The sequence below is a fragment of the Netta rufina genome (genome assembly GCF_964035555.1).
Source record: "Netta rufina genome assembly, chromosome: 13".
NCBI classification, from domain to species: domain Eukaryota; kingdom Metazoa; phylum Chordata; class Aves; order Anseriformes; family Anatidae; genus Netta; species Netta rufina.
Window position 1 is genome coordinate 2,359,864 of NC_140136.1, and position 14,802 is coordinate 2,374,665.

General features: G+C 53.8%; 1 protein-coding gene across 1 annotated transcript in view; it reads right to left on the bottom strand.

Annotated features, from left to right (window-relative positions):
• JPH3 (junctophilin 3) overlaps positions 1 to 14,802 on the bottom strand; it is a gene marked incomplete at both ends in the record, with an annotated part of 45,183 nt that overhangs the window by 15,657 nt on the left and 14,724 nt on the right. The gene's annotated exons all lie outside the window — the stretch shown is intronic.

The window sequence follows — 14,802 nt, forward strand, 5'->3', positions numbered from 1 at the left end:
GGACAAGTGCTGTTGTTGTCTGTGGGGACATGGTGCCCTTTGTGCCCCGTTTTAGCTGTCCGAAAGTCGTGCTGGAAGATGCTCTGCTGGGTTTCCTCCACCATCCATAGGGCAGCACCCAAATCATGCACACAAAGGCAAAAGGACTTCTGAGGATGGCTACAACCCCTAAATCCCATTTCAGCACGCCAACCGACCCATACTGGAGGCATTTTGGTGAGGACGGGGCTGGGAAGAGCAAGAGGGGCGATGCTGGGGGTGGTTTGTAGCTACCAAACCCGCGGTGCCGTTCGGTCCACGGCTGGTTTGGGCAATTTTCCTTCATCCTTTTGTGCCAAGCTGACTCACTGTGCCACGAGGACGGCCGGGCGAGTGGTCAAACTGGCAGCAGGAACTGGCAGAAGGCAGGGGGAAACCGCAAGCGCGGAGATTTCTGCAACCCTTTGCAGATCTCCTGCGATTCAGCCAGAAGCGACAGGGGAAGGGATAAGACCTGCGAGCGGCTCGTAATGCCAAGTTTATCAGCTCCGGCTAATCTATACGAGGCTGGAATAAAGTGATCGGAAAGGAAGGAGCTGGCTTTTCAGGAATGCCAGCCGGGCTTTGCGTGCACAAAGGGCTTTTGCTGCAAAACCGATGGCACCGTTTGTGGCCCCCAGCAGTTTCAGGAGGAAAACACAGTAAAATCGAGACCAGGCGAGGCTCGAGTGGGGTCAGGGCTAACAGAGAGCTTTGGTAGGAGAACAAACGGTTACAACGCTTAAAAAATTAGGCTGGAAATTAGAGCAAGTTTGTGGACCATCGGGAATATTTCTGGAATGGAGTCGGGTCTGGTGAAGTGGTAAAGGTGATGCCTGTAATTGCAGGGTAGTGGTGACCTGGTGTCACAAGAAGGGTGAGCTGACAAGAGGCTCGTCCTCCTTGCTCCTTTTTCTCATGTTCTTGATGAAAACCAGGCTTTTTTTTTTTTTTTTTCCCGAGAAAAATAAGTAACAGACTTTTCGAGAAAATGTATGTCCTGGGCCAAAGGCAATTGAGTGCTGGAAGCAGGGGGAAATTTGCATTATTCATGGTTTAAATGTGAAAAAAGAAAAAAAAAAAGCATGATACAGGCAATATTTCTGGACAAGGAGATCTGATTCCCAAAATTCATGTGGCAGCTCTAGCTGGGGGATTTCCATTCCGCAAGTGAAGGTGTCCCCTGCTCAGTGGGATTCAGGCTTGCCAGGGAATTACAAAACTGCTGCTCTCCTGCTCCTGCTTGCTGGGATCCTGCTGTGGGGATGGAGATCCCCAGCTCTCCCCCATCCCATACTGGGAACTACTGGAGACCCCTAAGTCCCCTGGCTTCTCCCCCTTGTTTTGCATTTGCTTGGCTCAGGTGAAGGGGCAGACAGCCCGAGCTAAGTGTCCAGCCCTTAGAAATGGAGGAAGGAAGCCGAAACCAAGCTCCTTCGGGACACAAAGCTCTGCAAGAAATTCCCCCGTGGCAGAAATCTCAATTTCACTGCGTGCGAGGGAGCTCAGCTCCCATCGGCGTCCCCTCCGCAGCCCCTCCGCTGCCTGGCTCTCCAGCACAGCTTTGTCGCAACATCCGACGGTGCAGTGATCAGCTGAATGGAATGATTAATTAAAAGATGATTGAAACGGCTCTCGAAGCCTTCTTCTGTGCAGCTTTCTCTTTTAACGAGACCTCCCCTTGCAATGCAAAAAGGAGCAAACCCTGCCTTCCGTGTTTTTGGGAAAAATAGCCTATACATCCAGGCGCACGGAGATGGGCACCCAAATTATTATTGCTATGGGTAACAGAAGCCAAGAAATGGGCTGAGTTTGGCTCTGGCACCCAGGGGTGGCAGGACAGCCCGGATCCTGCACCCATCACTGCAAATCCCCTCACATGCACTCTTTGGTGATGTGCCAGGGGTCCTGGTCCTCACTGGGGACACAATCTGGGGACCCTGCAGAGCAGCACTGCTCACCTGTCAGCATCCTCAGTGAGGATGGAGTTAAGCACCCGCTGAGCTCATCCCAGGACACAACAAACGGCCTCGAGTTCTCCTAAGGGGCCGGGCTGGCTCCATTGAATTCACTTTGTCTCTCAGGTCAATATGTAATCAGGCTTTTTTTTTTTTTTCCCCTCTAAATGCATCTTTATCTTCCTACAGGAGGCATGTTTTCTCCCTCCGTTACAGAGGGTCATGTATTTTTCAAATGGCAAAATCCAATTAACACACGCTAGCCGCAAGAAAATACTTCAGGAAAAAATTCAGTGAGAGCATTCCTCCGGGCATTGAAGTCTCGGGGCTTTGCTTGCCCCTCTGGCCCTGGTGACCACCTCTTTTTGGCACTCGGTGGCCGTGGTGGCCACAATGGGGTCGGCCACCCATGTGAAAAACCAGGCTCATGTGAGCGCAATGCACACAGCTGCGTTGACTTGGCCAGGGTTGTTTTGCACTCCCACCAACACAGCTGGGAGCAGGATCTGGCCCTAATTGCAGCAAGCTGAGATGCACCAAGGGACATAAAGCAAAAGTCCCCGAGTGATCGATGCTGGTAAGCAAACCCCAGAGCTGAGGGGAAGAGGGCGAGTGCTGGTGCGAGCCCCTGCCATGGCCACCCCATAGCACCCCCTGCGTGGGATCCACGGCTGCGACCAGCCCCGGGGCTGCCTCCAGCCCTGAGGTTTGGCTGCTTTTCCTGCTCTCCTCGGTGGGACAAACCGGGCCTGAATTATTAATAGCTGCTGCAGACTGTCTGGCTTCTACCTCTGCGGGAGCAGCGCTGATTTAGGGCAGAGCGCGGCCGCGCGATGCTGCTGGGGAGGGCTGCAGAGCCCGTCCTGCATCCCTCTGCCCCCGGGCTTCGGCTCAGCATCCTTCAACAGGCATGCCAGCCCGCAGCCAGCACCCTTCTGGCCCCAAAAGGCCGGCTCGATACCCGTGGTAGCTGCCACCCAGGGCTGGGCTCTGTCTAGACGCTTCCTTGGGGGAGTTGGGAGATGGCAGCAATTAACAACCTGTTTGTTATTTTCCCTATCTGCCGTTTATTGCCCTGATAAAACCCACTCTCAATTCCAGCTCGACTCTTTTCACGGCTCTCCTGGCTTGGTTGTTATTGCGCTAGGCTTGCCTTGAGTGATTTGTGAAGGCAGTAATACAGTGCCGGCACTCAGGGGGTGGAATATTAGACACACCAATTAGCTATCTGTGCATAAATCCCCATTTACCTGCTTATCGCCAGCATATTTCCCTTGCCCACTTCCTCCGTCTGCTTTTCCCTTTCCCACCCCTCCCCTCTTGCTGGAATCCCTAATCAAGAGGCAGAAAGCAGCTAATGTGACCTCTGACATGACGTAATGCAGCCAAAAACGTCTGCTCTGTGCAGCCAGACAGCGAGCAGGTGCCGTGCATAGCAAGGAGAGCGCCTGGCTGCCCTGCTCCACGGCCAGGCAGCCTGGATCCGGCCCCAGGATGGCGATTTGGGGTGAGGGAGCGAAGTGCTCCAGCCTGAGGGCTCTGAAAAGCTGCCCCGAAATCACATTTCAAGCGAAAAGTTCAAAAAAAAAAAAAAAAATATTCGAGCTGCTGAAGCCTGAAAAAATACTCGATGCAGCCGTTTGATGTTGCCCAAGAAATACAGCCCGATGTGGAAAATACCTTGGTCAAAAGCCCAGATCCGATCCTCCCTGTGGTTTGACACAGGGGATGTAGCGCCGCGTGGGGAAGCCGTTCCCACCCAGCATCGTGGGGAGCCCGTGCCCCAGCTTGGGGCTCTCCCAAATTCATGGGAATGGGGATGGGGCCAGCTCCCATTTAGCCTCTCGCTCCAGGCTCCCGCGCCAGCTCTCTTCTACCCTTGTGGTTTTGGAGCTTAGGAATGGAGAGCGAATTCACCGAGGCATCATTTGCCCATGCAGCGCCTGGGATCCTGAGCTGGGTCCTCCCCGGTGGGGGACGAGAGCCCCTGAAGGCTGTAACACCACCTTCCTCTTGTGTTCTCCTTGCCATCCTCCCAAATTGGCCATGGGGATGCTTGTATTTATATTTTTATCCCTATCATTGCTAAACAAAATGTGCCCAGCACAACCAAACTGACCTAAAGGGGCTGGTGGATGATTTGGGTACCCAAAGGCAAATGTGCCACCGCTGGCCAGGACGTTCTCCAGCATCCCCCCGGTGATGGGGTGTGCAGAGCCAGGCAGACCCATGGATCCCCCTCCCCGTGGCTCTCCTTCCTTTTCACCTTTTGCCCCCTGGCAAGGGCAAAGCTGATGGGTCTTTCACACCGGAGCCGGTGCGCAAGCTGCCGCGAGACGTTATTTACAGCTCGTGAGATAATTAACATCTGGAGAGGGAGGCTCATCTCCTGCCATCTGTCACTTGTAATGAAGCTCCGGAGGATGCGGGTGAGTGATGCCAGGCAGCACCTGCCCATCCCGGTGCTTCGGTCCCTGCCACGGAGCCGTGTGCTGGAGCTGGGCTTTGCCTCGCAGGAAGGACAGCAGCGACGATGACCACGGTCCCACCGCTGCCCCAGACCGACCAAGCAATGGAGAGAACAAACTCCAGCTCTGGGGATGGATTTTCCCATTTTCCTATAAATCGGGAACAGATGAGGTATTGCAGCAATGCTGGGAGCTTCGTTAGCTTCTGGAAAGTGATGGTTGGTGATGCAAAAGCTGCAGGAACCCACTTGGAGTGGAGTGTGGGAAGAGTTAGCTCCAAGAGAGGGAAAGAAATGGGCAGGGAGATGCTTCCTTCTTTCCAGCTGCTGTGGTTTGGATGGGGCAGGTTTCCATGTTTTTGCTGGATAATTGTCATGTACATAACGGAAAAGGCGACTGCCCATTTGGAGAGTGCGAGAGGAAATGGGAAACGCTGACGTCCCTCCCCATCCCCTGCGCTCGCCGGGCGCCAGCAGACAGCCCTCCTCGCACACGTCCCAAAGGCACGAACACGCCACAAACGCTCCTCCAACCCCGGGCAAAAAATAGCACGTTACAAACGATCCTGCCACTTCCAGGCAGGAGGCAAAACAGTTTGGAAGAAATCTCCAACAACCTTTGGGGGAAAAAAAAAAAAAAAAAAAAAAAAAAAAAAAGGAGAAGAAGAAAAAGCCCAAGAAAAAGCAAACGAAGGCACAAAATCTCCAAGGAACCTGGGCAGAGCTGGATGCTCTGCACACTGCAGATCTATACCGCCTGTACTAAGAGCAAAAGCAGCACGGCAGAAAAGCCCTCCATCAATGCCGCATGCGGGTGGAGATTTTTAAATGCACAACAGGCCAAGTTACAGCTCCCACAGCAGCCGTAACTCAGCCTGCTTGGACACGTGGAGCCTTCGGTTTGGCTGTACACGCTGCTGCCTGAGATGGCTCCGGGCTGCATCCTGCTTCCCCATCGCATCGCCCTGTCTGACGCTATCCATCCACCTCGATTTACCAAGGGGAGGAGGGAAGGGGTTTGATGGGGATCACCCCCAGCCACTAATTGGGGCCGAGCTTCTTGGGATGGGTGGAGGCTGGTGGGCAAAGCCTGGTTTGGTGAGACCCGGAGGATGCCTTTGCTTGGCAGGGCCTGCCCCGTGCTGCAGGACCAAAGCTGGAGGGTTTGGTGGGCCATCAGCATCCAAAGCCATCGGGCTCCCCAAAACAGCCCGTTCCTCCCAAATTTCCACACCGACCTCCTCAGCTGGTGGCTGCCATGCATGGGATGGTGTGGGGTGGAAATGTCAATGCCAGGGGTGCCAAACAGCACAGAGAGAAACTCAACCAGGGCGAAGGGAGCCGGGGAGCCTCCTCCAGGCACAGCCTGGCCCTTTGGGAAATGGAGGGATCTTTCCCTACAGCTGAGGGAGAACCACTTGGAGTAAGGGAATTTGGGGAATTCCCCCAAAAACCTCCAGGTGAAGAAAGCAGGCAAGCAGGGCAGATCCACCAGTTTAATTTCAGTTTCATTTCGATGTCTAAAAAAGAATGAGTCAACCCGAATCCTGAAGCAAAACAACAGAACCACAGGGAAAAGTCTTTTTTCTTTCCCTAACCCTTCACCCCTTTCGTGTTTTGGCTGCAACGTTCTGGCAGTTTCACAAGTTTTGGTCACCTCAAGCAAAACAGACGTTTGGCAAACAAACTTCCCAGGCAATTTTTTTTTACTTTTTTTTTTTTTTTTTCCTGCTTTGGGAGCCACAGAAGCCTGAATGAGGAAGGGTAACTCCGATGGAGACGGGTGATCCGTGGCGTGCCGCTGGCCACACACACCTTTAACCCGCCAACACTCACCAGCACCACCACCATCCCCATTTCAGAACAAACTGGAAAAAAAATAAAACTAGTCCAGAGCCAGCGAGGGACTTGTTTAACTGAGCTTAGTATTTTATTTCCAGCACGGCCTGGAGCCAGGCCAGGGCATGGCCTCAGAGCGCTGACGGATGCTCTCCAGCTGTTGGAGGAGTGTGAGATGTCCACCCTCACCCTCTGGGATTCCTCAGCCACCTCCAGCCCTGGGTGGTGGCCCCCAGCCGCTCCTTTCTGGGTGGTGGGACAAGGGACTAAGGGATGGGCTGGACGGTCCAGCCCTCTGGGTGATGGAAACCATCGTTTCTGCCAGCAGGGCTGCAAGGGATGCGCAGAAACCAAAAATTTGCGCCTTGCTCCACGCAGCCAGGCACTGGATGATTCCCTGCCTCCTCCTGGAGTCAGGCACCAGCCACGGGCACAGCTCCTGGTGCCTTTTATCATGTTCAGCCTCACCGGGACGGAGCTGGGGGAAGGCAGAGCCAGCCCTGTGTGGGATGTGGCAGCGCTGTCTCCATCCCTGCTGCCACATCCAGCTCCTGCATCGCTGGCCGTGCAGGCAGGCACCATGCATGTTGTACCAGAGAACTGGAAACACACAAAAATGCCAACCTAGAGGAAAAATGCTCCCCCCCTCAAAAAAAAATAAATGCTTAATGCCATTCTGGAAGGCACCAAGCAGGGACAAGGACTGGGGTTCAAAGCCCTGCTGGTCGGACCCCCGTGCAGTGTGAGCGCTGCTGGCTGCAGCCCCAAGGGCTGTGGGAGAAAAAAAAAATACATCTTCTGCGTTGCCACAGCAACGAGCAGCTCCTGCCTGCCTCAAACTTCAGAGCCCACCCAGAAGATGCTTTCCTCACCTCCGCTTCCCTGCTGCCCGCATGGGTTCCTCCTCCCCGGTGCCTGGGCAGAGGCTGGGAGCCCACAGAGGAGCTGCGCCCCCCAAAAACCCCACTCCTCCCGAGGCGCCTCGAAGCCTGCCTGCTCCTGGCTTTGCTCCACGGATGCGGGTGCTGTGCGTCCCAAGCATCCTGCAGCATCCCCTGGATGGGATGCAGCCTCTCCAGCAGGAATCCTTTCCAGTTCCCGAAGTCCAGCGTGCTCCGGGGATGGCAGGCAGCCCCAGGTTTGCAGGTCTGAGGCAGAGCCCGTGAAAATTTCCACTTAAGCAACCAGCAGCACAACAGGGAAAGGATTTCAGAGCCCGGCTCTGCCAGGAGAGAATCTGGGGTTTTAATTATTTATGCTTCACCTCCGTGCTATGGTGATGAGAGACAGAGCAGACAGACAGATAGCAGGGAGCAGGCTGCAGCCTCCTTCCCCAGAGAAGCCATTTGTAGGATTCGGGTGAGCTGGAGGGCTGCAGACCCCTGCCCAAATCCTGCCCTGCCCCTCTCCCCTTGGGAAAGGGCCTCCATGGGGTGGAGCACCCACAGGAGCTGTGTGGGGGCATGGATGGGACGAGGTCGATCTGGGCTGTGGCTGCAGTGAGGGTCACGTCCCTGGAAGGGGCAGCGGAGGTGGGGTGGAGGCGAAGCCAAAACCACAGCAGAGCGCGGGGCACGGCCGTGTCACTGCTGCGAGGGGATTTTAGGGTGCTCAGCACCCCGAAGAATCGGGACCTTCCTTAGTCACGACTTTAAAGGGATAATCAGTCGGATCCAGGGGTTAAATCTCCCCGGGATTTTCAGGGGGGAATTCGCTTAGCAGGGTACGCGGTCAAATCCTTTAATTTCCTGGATTAGGAAGCCAGGACAGCTTGTCATTTGTCCTGCACGGAGGAGGTGACAGAAACCCCATTGTTCAAGGCTTTCCAAACTCTCTGCAAGAGCACCAAGGGACGAGGAGCCCCCAGCCCAGCCTCTGTGACCCCCCCCAGCAGTGCCAGTCCCCTCACCATCAGCATCTCCAAATTTCTGGCCTTGGCAGAGTGATGCTCAACAACACCAAGGAAAACATTCAATATTTTCACCCAGCTCTGCATTTTCATCTCAGTTGTGCTCTCGATGCTGCTTTTGCCTCTCTCCAGAGAGGGGAAGGAAAGGAGGACCGGGGGGGACGGGCGCACGGAGATTTTGGGGTGGTTGCTGCAGGGAAGGAGGTGGGTGGGAAGCTGGGGCGGGAGCAGCGCAGCCGGCAGGAGCGCATGCCAGGGAACCGAAAATGGGAGCTGGGAGAGGAAAAAAAGCAAGGCGGCCTCTCACGAGATGGGAAAGCAGCACCAGGGCTTGGTGCAGCACAGGGACCCCAAACCTTCCCCTGAAAGCCTGGGTGCGCAGCATCAGCGGGGTGATGGTGGGGTGATGCTACATCAGCATCCCCTGCTCGGGCCCTGCTGCAGGTTTCTGTCTGCCCCCACCAGCTACCGGGGTGAGGATGAGGAGGGAGGAAGGCGACGGGGCTGCGAGCCAGGCAGCTGCGCAGGCTGGGGGAGGATTCCTCCCTTCCCTCCTGAAGATCGTGGAGAACAGCAACGCTGCAGTTTCTGCTCGTTGAATAGGCAAAGCAGCAGGAAGGAAAAGCAGAGGATGGGTTTCTTTATTATTTTTTTTTCCTTGTTGCTGGCTTTTTCTTTCTTTCTTTTTTTTTTTTCCCCCTCTTATGAAGGGCTGCTTCACCTGTCACACCTATGGGGTGGCAGCACCCTGCTCCCCCCACATCAGCACCAAGAGGCCTCACCATCCTCCCCTTCTCCTCCTTCCCCCATCCCGAGCTGCAGGATGCTCCTGCCTGCCCCACGCTGCCCCAGGAGCTCCTGCCTGCCCCTAACACGCTGCTGGGGAGGCTGAAAACCCCCTGCACTGGGCTGGTTCTGCCCCGCAGCTCAGCCCAGCTAAGCTGGTAAAAGTCCTGGATTAGAAACCGGGCAGACGATCCGGGCTGCTGCGCCTGGACGAGGAGGAGGAGGAGGAAGATGAGGAGGAGGCAGACACCAATTTGGGCTCCCCACAGCTGCCCCCCGCTTCCTGCCCTGCTCCTTGGGGATGCTGGCCGCACATTTGTCCCGGCCCCTTTCCATCTGGTCCCACTGTAAAGGCACCAGCACATCCATCTCTCCCATCCCGGGGTGTTTCCTTCCTCCTGCATCCCCCAAGCCCCTCTCCTGCTCCCCCCAGGCTATCGCAGCCCCTGCAGGGCCTGTGGCTGACCCGCTGGGCTCCTCATCACCACTCTGCCCACGTTACTGGGCGAAACTGGGAGCGATTAGAGGGCAGCTGGCAAAACCCACAGCAAGCTGCTCTGCTGGACTCACAGAAGGACCCTGCTGAGTTTTTTTTTAAATGGGATTATTTTTCAGAGCATTGCTTTCCCCAAAGGCACCCAACTTTCCATCCCGCCCGTGTCCCCATGCAGCATCCCTCTGCCCAGGCAGCGCGGTGGCAGCTGGGGACACACAGGGCCAGCCCTGCACGAGCGTGCCAGCTAGTCCTGACTTCTGACACGGCCACAAAAGGGCTTAACGCCCTAAGTCCTGTCTGAGCAGGAAGTTATTACATCGGCGTTGCAGGAGGACTTATTTCAACACTCACGCTGCGGCCAGCAGGGCCCGCACGAGCCGGAATTGGGAGGGACGGGATGCTCCGGGAAGCTCCAGGGCTCCTCTGTTCCTCGAATGCCCTGGTCCCGAGGTGGGAATTGTGATCAGAAGTGAGTCAGAGGTACCCGTGTGGTCCTGGCTGACAGCGGGAGGAACAGCAGCTGATCCTGATCCTGATCCTGATCCTGATCACTGCCACTTGTGCTTGCCCCCCTCTGTGTGGCACAGGGGTTGTTTGGGGCAGAGGAAGCGAAAACCCAGCCTGCTGTGAAGGGATTTACCCCTGCTTAGGCTGCCCTCAGCCTCCAAAACGTTCCCTCTGTGCTTTTCTCCCTGTCGTGATGTCCTCAAGGAAAGGATGGAGATAAGGGATGGAGGGTTCACGCTGTCCTGGTGGCTACCACAAGATGCCACCGGTGACCCCATCGGTCCCAAATAAATGGGTGGTGGTGATGTCCTCTCCCAGGCAGCCCCTTCCCACAACTGCCCCCTGTTTCAGCTGCTGGCTCATCCCCAATATCCCACCTGGAGGAAGGGGACACACAACCCTCGGGGGGGCCGCAGTGCTCCCCTTACCCCACACCCCTCATCCTCCCTGGCTCCATCTGCAACAAAAACCCCGCCGGCGGCACGAGGGGGGGAGACGGATGCAGGCGCCCCGCGGCCACCCCCCGCAGCAGCAGAAACCTGAAATCAAAGGCAGCCAAGTACAATCACAACGCTGCAGGCACAGGCCTGGGAGAGCATTAAGCAGCATTATGCTGGCTCGGCGTACTGCCGGTAGTGGCATTACCGCAACTCAAAATCTTTGGGACCCGAACTGCGGAGTCTGTTCTTTGCTGTGGCTTCTGCCTGGGCTGCGTTTCCATTTGCTGAAGGAAGATACCTGCTTGGCTCAAACACAACCTCTTGCACTTTGCTGTTCAGCTCTCCAGGGCTTTTCTTGCCTTCCTGCTTCCCTTTGTGTGCCAGGCGGGGAGGGCGGCTGCGCCCCCACCGCAGCATCCTGAAGGAGCTTCAAAACGTGTTCCTTTACACAGCCTTGCTGCCAAGTCATCTTTATTCACCCACCTTCCTTCCTTCCTTCCTTCCTTCCTTCCTTCCTTCCTTCCTTCCTTCCTTCCTTCCTTCCTTCCTTCCTTCCTTCCTTCCTTCCTTCCTTCCTTCCTTCCTTCCTTCCCTTCCTTCCCTTCCTTCCTTCCTTCCTTCCTTCCTTCCTTCCTTCCTTCCTTCCTTCCTTCCTTCCTTCCTTCCTTCCTTCCTTCCTTCCTTCCTTCCTTCCTTCCTTCCTTCCTTCCTTCCCTTTCTCTCTCTCTCTCTTTTTTTTTTTTCTCTCCAGTTTCTCTTCCAGAAGTTAAATGACACCGTGCTAATTTGCAGCCTGGTTCCTCCTGAGAATATCGAGCTTAATTATATTTTTCTCATCGTTGGTGAATGGCTCAGCTATAATTACGCCTGGAAGCGCGTTACTTAGGACTAACCCAAAAGCCGCATCCCCTCCGGGGTGCAAGGGACCGGCAGCTCACGACGGGACCCATGAACCCTGTGCTGAGAGCAGAGCTGAGAGCAGCTCAAACGCCACCCATCACACCCATAGCATCACCAATGGCCCTTCCATCCATGATCCCAAAACCCTGACCCGTGAGAGCAGACAGACCCGTTGCCTTGTATTAAAACCCCTGAAGTCCTCTGCGGCCACGTGTATCCATCCTTGCCCAGCAGCTGTACCAAAAATCAAGGCACTTGTCCTGGCTGGGTATTATTATTATTATTTCCAGTGCCTAGGGACAATTTAGGTATCACTATTATTGCTACTGAGATGGGATCTGGTGTCTTCAGTGCATCCTTCCCCTTCCAGGTGGGCTCTTGCCTCATGAGCTGGGAACGCAGCACCCCGCAGCACGTTCATTTTAAACAGGGAAAAACCAGGCTCCTTCCCAATCTGTCTCTAAAAACTGGTGGTTAATACCAGTATTTGTTTTTCAGGCCTGATCTGCGGCTCTTCTCACCCATTTGTTTTACAGGAACAATTTCAGCGAGCGGGCGATGTAAGAGGAGAGATAATATTTTTTCATTTTAATTGCACCGAAGGAAATTTTGGAGAATCACCTACCAAACCTAAAGACTACTTCTTAAATGAGCTTACTTTCTGTGCCACAGATAGCATTGTGCTTTGTTCAGACTAAAACAACTTCCAGAATCCAATTTACTTGTCTTCAGTACACTGTGTTTTTAGCCTACTTTCCTCAGGAAATGGGGCTTACTTATGTGATTGTGCTGTTTATATATCTATATGCCATCACTCCCACACTAATAACTTTTGAACGTGTTGGCCAATTCCAACCAAATTTGACAGAGCAGCAGAGTTTTCAAAAATACTGAATTCTTACAAATTTAATGAAATACGTGGGTGGGCACATATTTTCCCCCACCAAGGGAAAGGCTGCACAGTGAACTCAGCCATATTATTAGACAGAAGAGAATACACACACACAGGGCTGCCATAAACCCCCCGGTGGCTGGTAAGCCAGGGCTCTTGTTGGTCTCAGATGTGGGACATTGCACCTGTGAGCCCCAAAGCATGAAACGAGCATCAGGATTCCTCTGTCGATGCCTCTACTGCCTATTTTTTTTGCATTTGTCTCAATTCGGACGATGCAGCTTGGTGTGGGCACTGCAGGAGAGTGTTAAGCTTTAAAATTAATCATATTAATTATGTGAAGGCCTTGAGAGCTGGTTGTAGGTTTGTAAAACCTTGCTGTCTTCTGCTTCTGCGTGCTGGGATGCAGCCGAGAGACTGTCCATGCAAAAAAAAATGTTAAAAATAAAATAAAATAAAATAAAATAAAATAAAATAAAATAAAATAAAATAAAAATAAAATAAAATAAAATAAAATAAAATAAAATAAAATAAAATAAAATAAACAATGGGGAAGAACTTGAACTGAAAGGCTGTGGGTTGCAGACACTCTCCCCACTTTCCATTTCAAGGTCCTTGGGCATCTCCTTTGCAAACACAAAAGTCTCCCAGACCTTGGGGCTGATCCTGCACCGTCCCCATGTCTCCAGCACACCCTACACGCTGCAGCACTGCCTGAACTTAGCCCAACGGCTTTGCTCTCTGCTGCTGAGTGCTGGGGCTTCGACATAAGCCATGAACACAGGCAGCAAAACCTCCCGGGATGGGTGTCACCCGCGGATGCTCGTTCAGCTAATGCACAGCGTGCGTCACGTTGGAGCCTGGCTGTCCCCAGCTCGCCCAGCAAGGGCTGCACTGCTCTGAGGATCGATACGGGGCTTTTCAGCACACCACCAGCAGCCCTCGTGCACCAGAGGCAAGGTCTGTGCCGTGAAAAGAGCAAATCCTGGCGTGGCTGAGCTGTCTCCCTTCCCTGTGTGCCTATTCCAGGGTTGGACGGAGAGGAGCAGGGCTGCAGGATGCACAGGGCAGGATGCTCACAAGCATCTGCTGGCAGCAGCCCTCGGGGCGATGCTAAACTTGGGCTGCTTCTCTAGCACTCGGTCTCTGCTGGAGCATCCTCGAAGCATTGTGCTCCCATTCACTTATTTCTTTGCATCTTCATTGATGATTAAATACCATTTTTAGTTTTTTTGTTTTGTTTTCCCTGTGCACGCCCATGGCCACAGCTGCATCCTCCCTGTCTGCTACAGGGGCACAAGGTATTTGTGCCCTGGCATTGCTGTCAGATTTGATTTTTTTTTCCCCTTCTCCTCCTCTTTCATAATTAGGAGGTGGAACATTATATGCCAGGAGCTCATTAAAGCATTTCCAGTGCAGGGGGGTCATGTCCCTTCCAGCTCCTGCTCCTGTGGCTTTCCAGGACCGGTACCGCCTGGGGACGGCGGATGCTCAGGGTCTCAGAGCCTGCATCCCACAGCACATTAGAGCTCCTCATTTCCAGGGTATTCAGAGGTGTTTGCATCCCCATATCACATGGAAATATCTGCTCTTTCTGCTGCTCTGCAGTCTGTTTCCTACCTGGCATTCTAGTGAGGTTTTTTTGGGTGTTTTTTTTTTTTTTTTTTTTTAAAGCTTTGACAACAATTTGGTACAACATCAGCTAGAAAACATCATCAAGCCAAAATATCCTCCCAGAGCAGGCCTGGGAGTCTCATTCACATTGCAGATCAGTCATCAGCAGACATGCTGATAAAGATTTCAAGTGTGACTCTGAATACAAATGATCCAGACCCAACAATTAATCCGGCACAGGAGGCTGAGGAGCTGCCTGAGTTTTTCCCCAGCCCCAGCCCTTTTTCCCCAACCACATAGCGCTTGCTCAGAAAGCAAAAAGAAAAGGCCTTGCTTTAACAAACCATCCCCAAAAAGTGATGCAAAGGGCCCTGATCTCAGCAAAAAAGCCTGTCCTTTTTGGCTCACCTCTCTTCTGGTTACTCACTGCAGGTCACCAAGCTCCAGGCACAGTTTGGGAGCCAGGCACTTGAGTTGGACCCTATTGCAACTGAAATTAGACATCACCCTATTTTTTTTCCCTCTTCTGATGGTTTTCAGCTGGATCTGGTGGGGTACTGGGGTACTGGGGGGCTTCCTGGGGGTTGTAGGGATTGTCGGGGCATTCGGACCTGCTGCTTTCTAGCAGAACATCCTCCCCAAGCATCAGCTGCAGCCAGCAATTTGACTGCTTTCCCACCCAAAACCCCTTTCAGGAACAGAAATGGCAGGGAATCCTCTCGGTGCAGGACTTGGGGTGGTTTCTTTGGGCTGTGTCAGACAGAGGCTATGGGGAAACAGCATCACAGGAGCTTTTCTGCCTAGGGCATCGTCCTGCCTATTAAAGAGGCTAGGGAATAACAGGTAAATAACCCAGCACATCACAAGTGACCACGTGTGCCACAGGGTGATCCCAAAGTGCCATCCCACCGCGCTGCAGCCACCCTGACGCACAGTCCCCAGCGCACGCACTGCTCTGGGCGCCCCTCCATTGCCT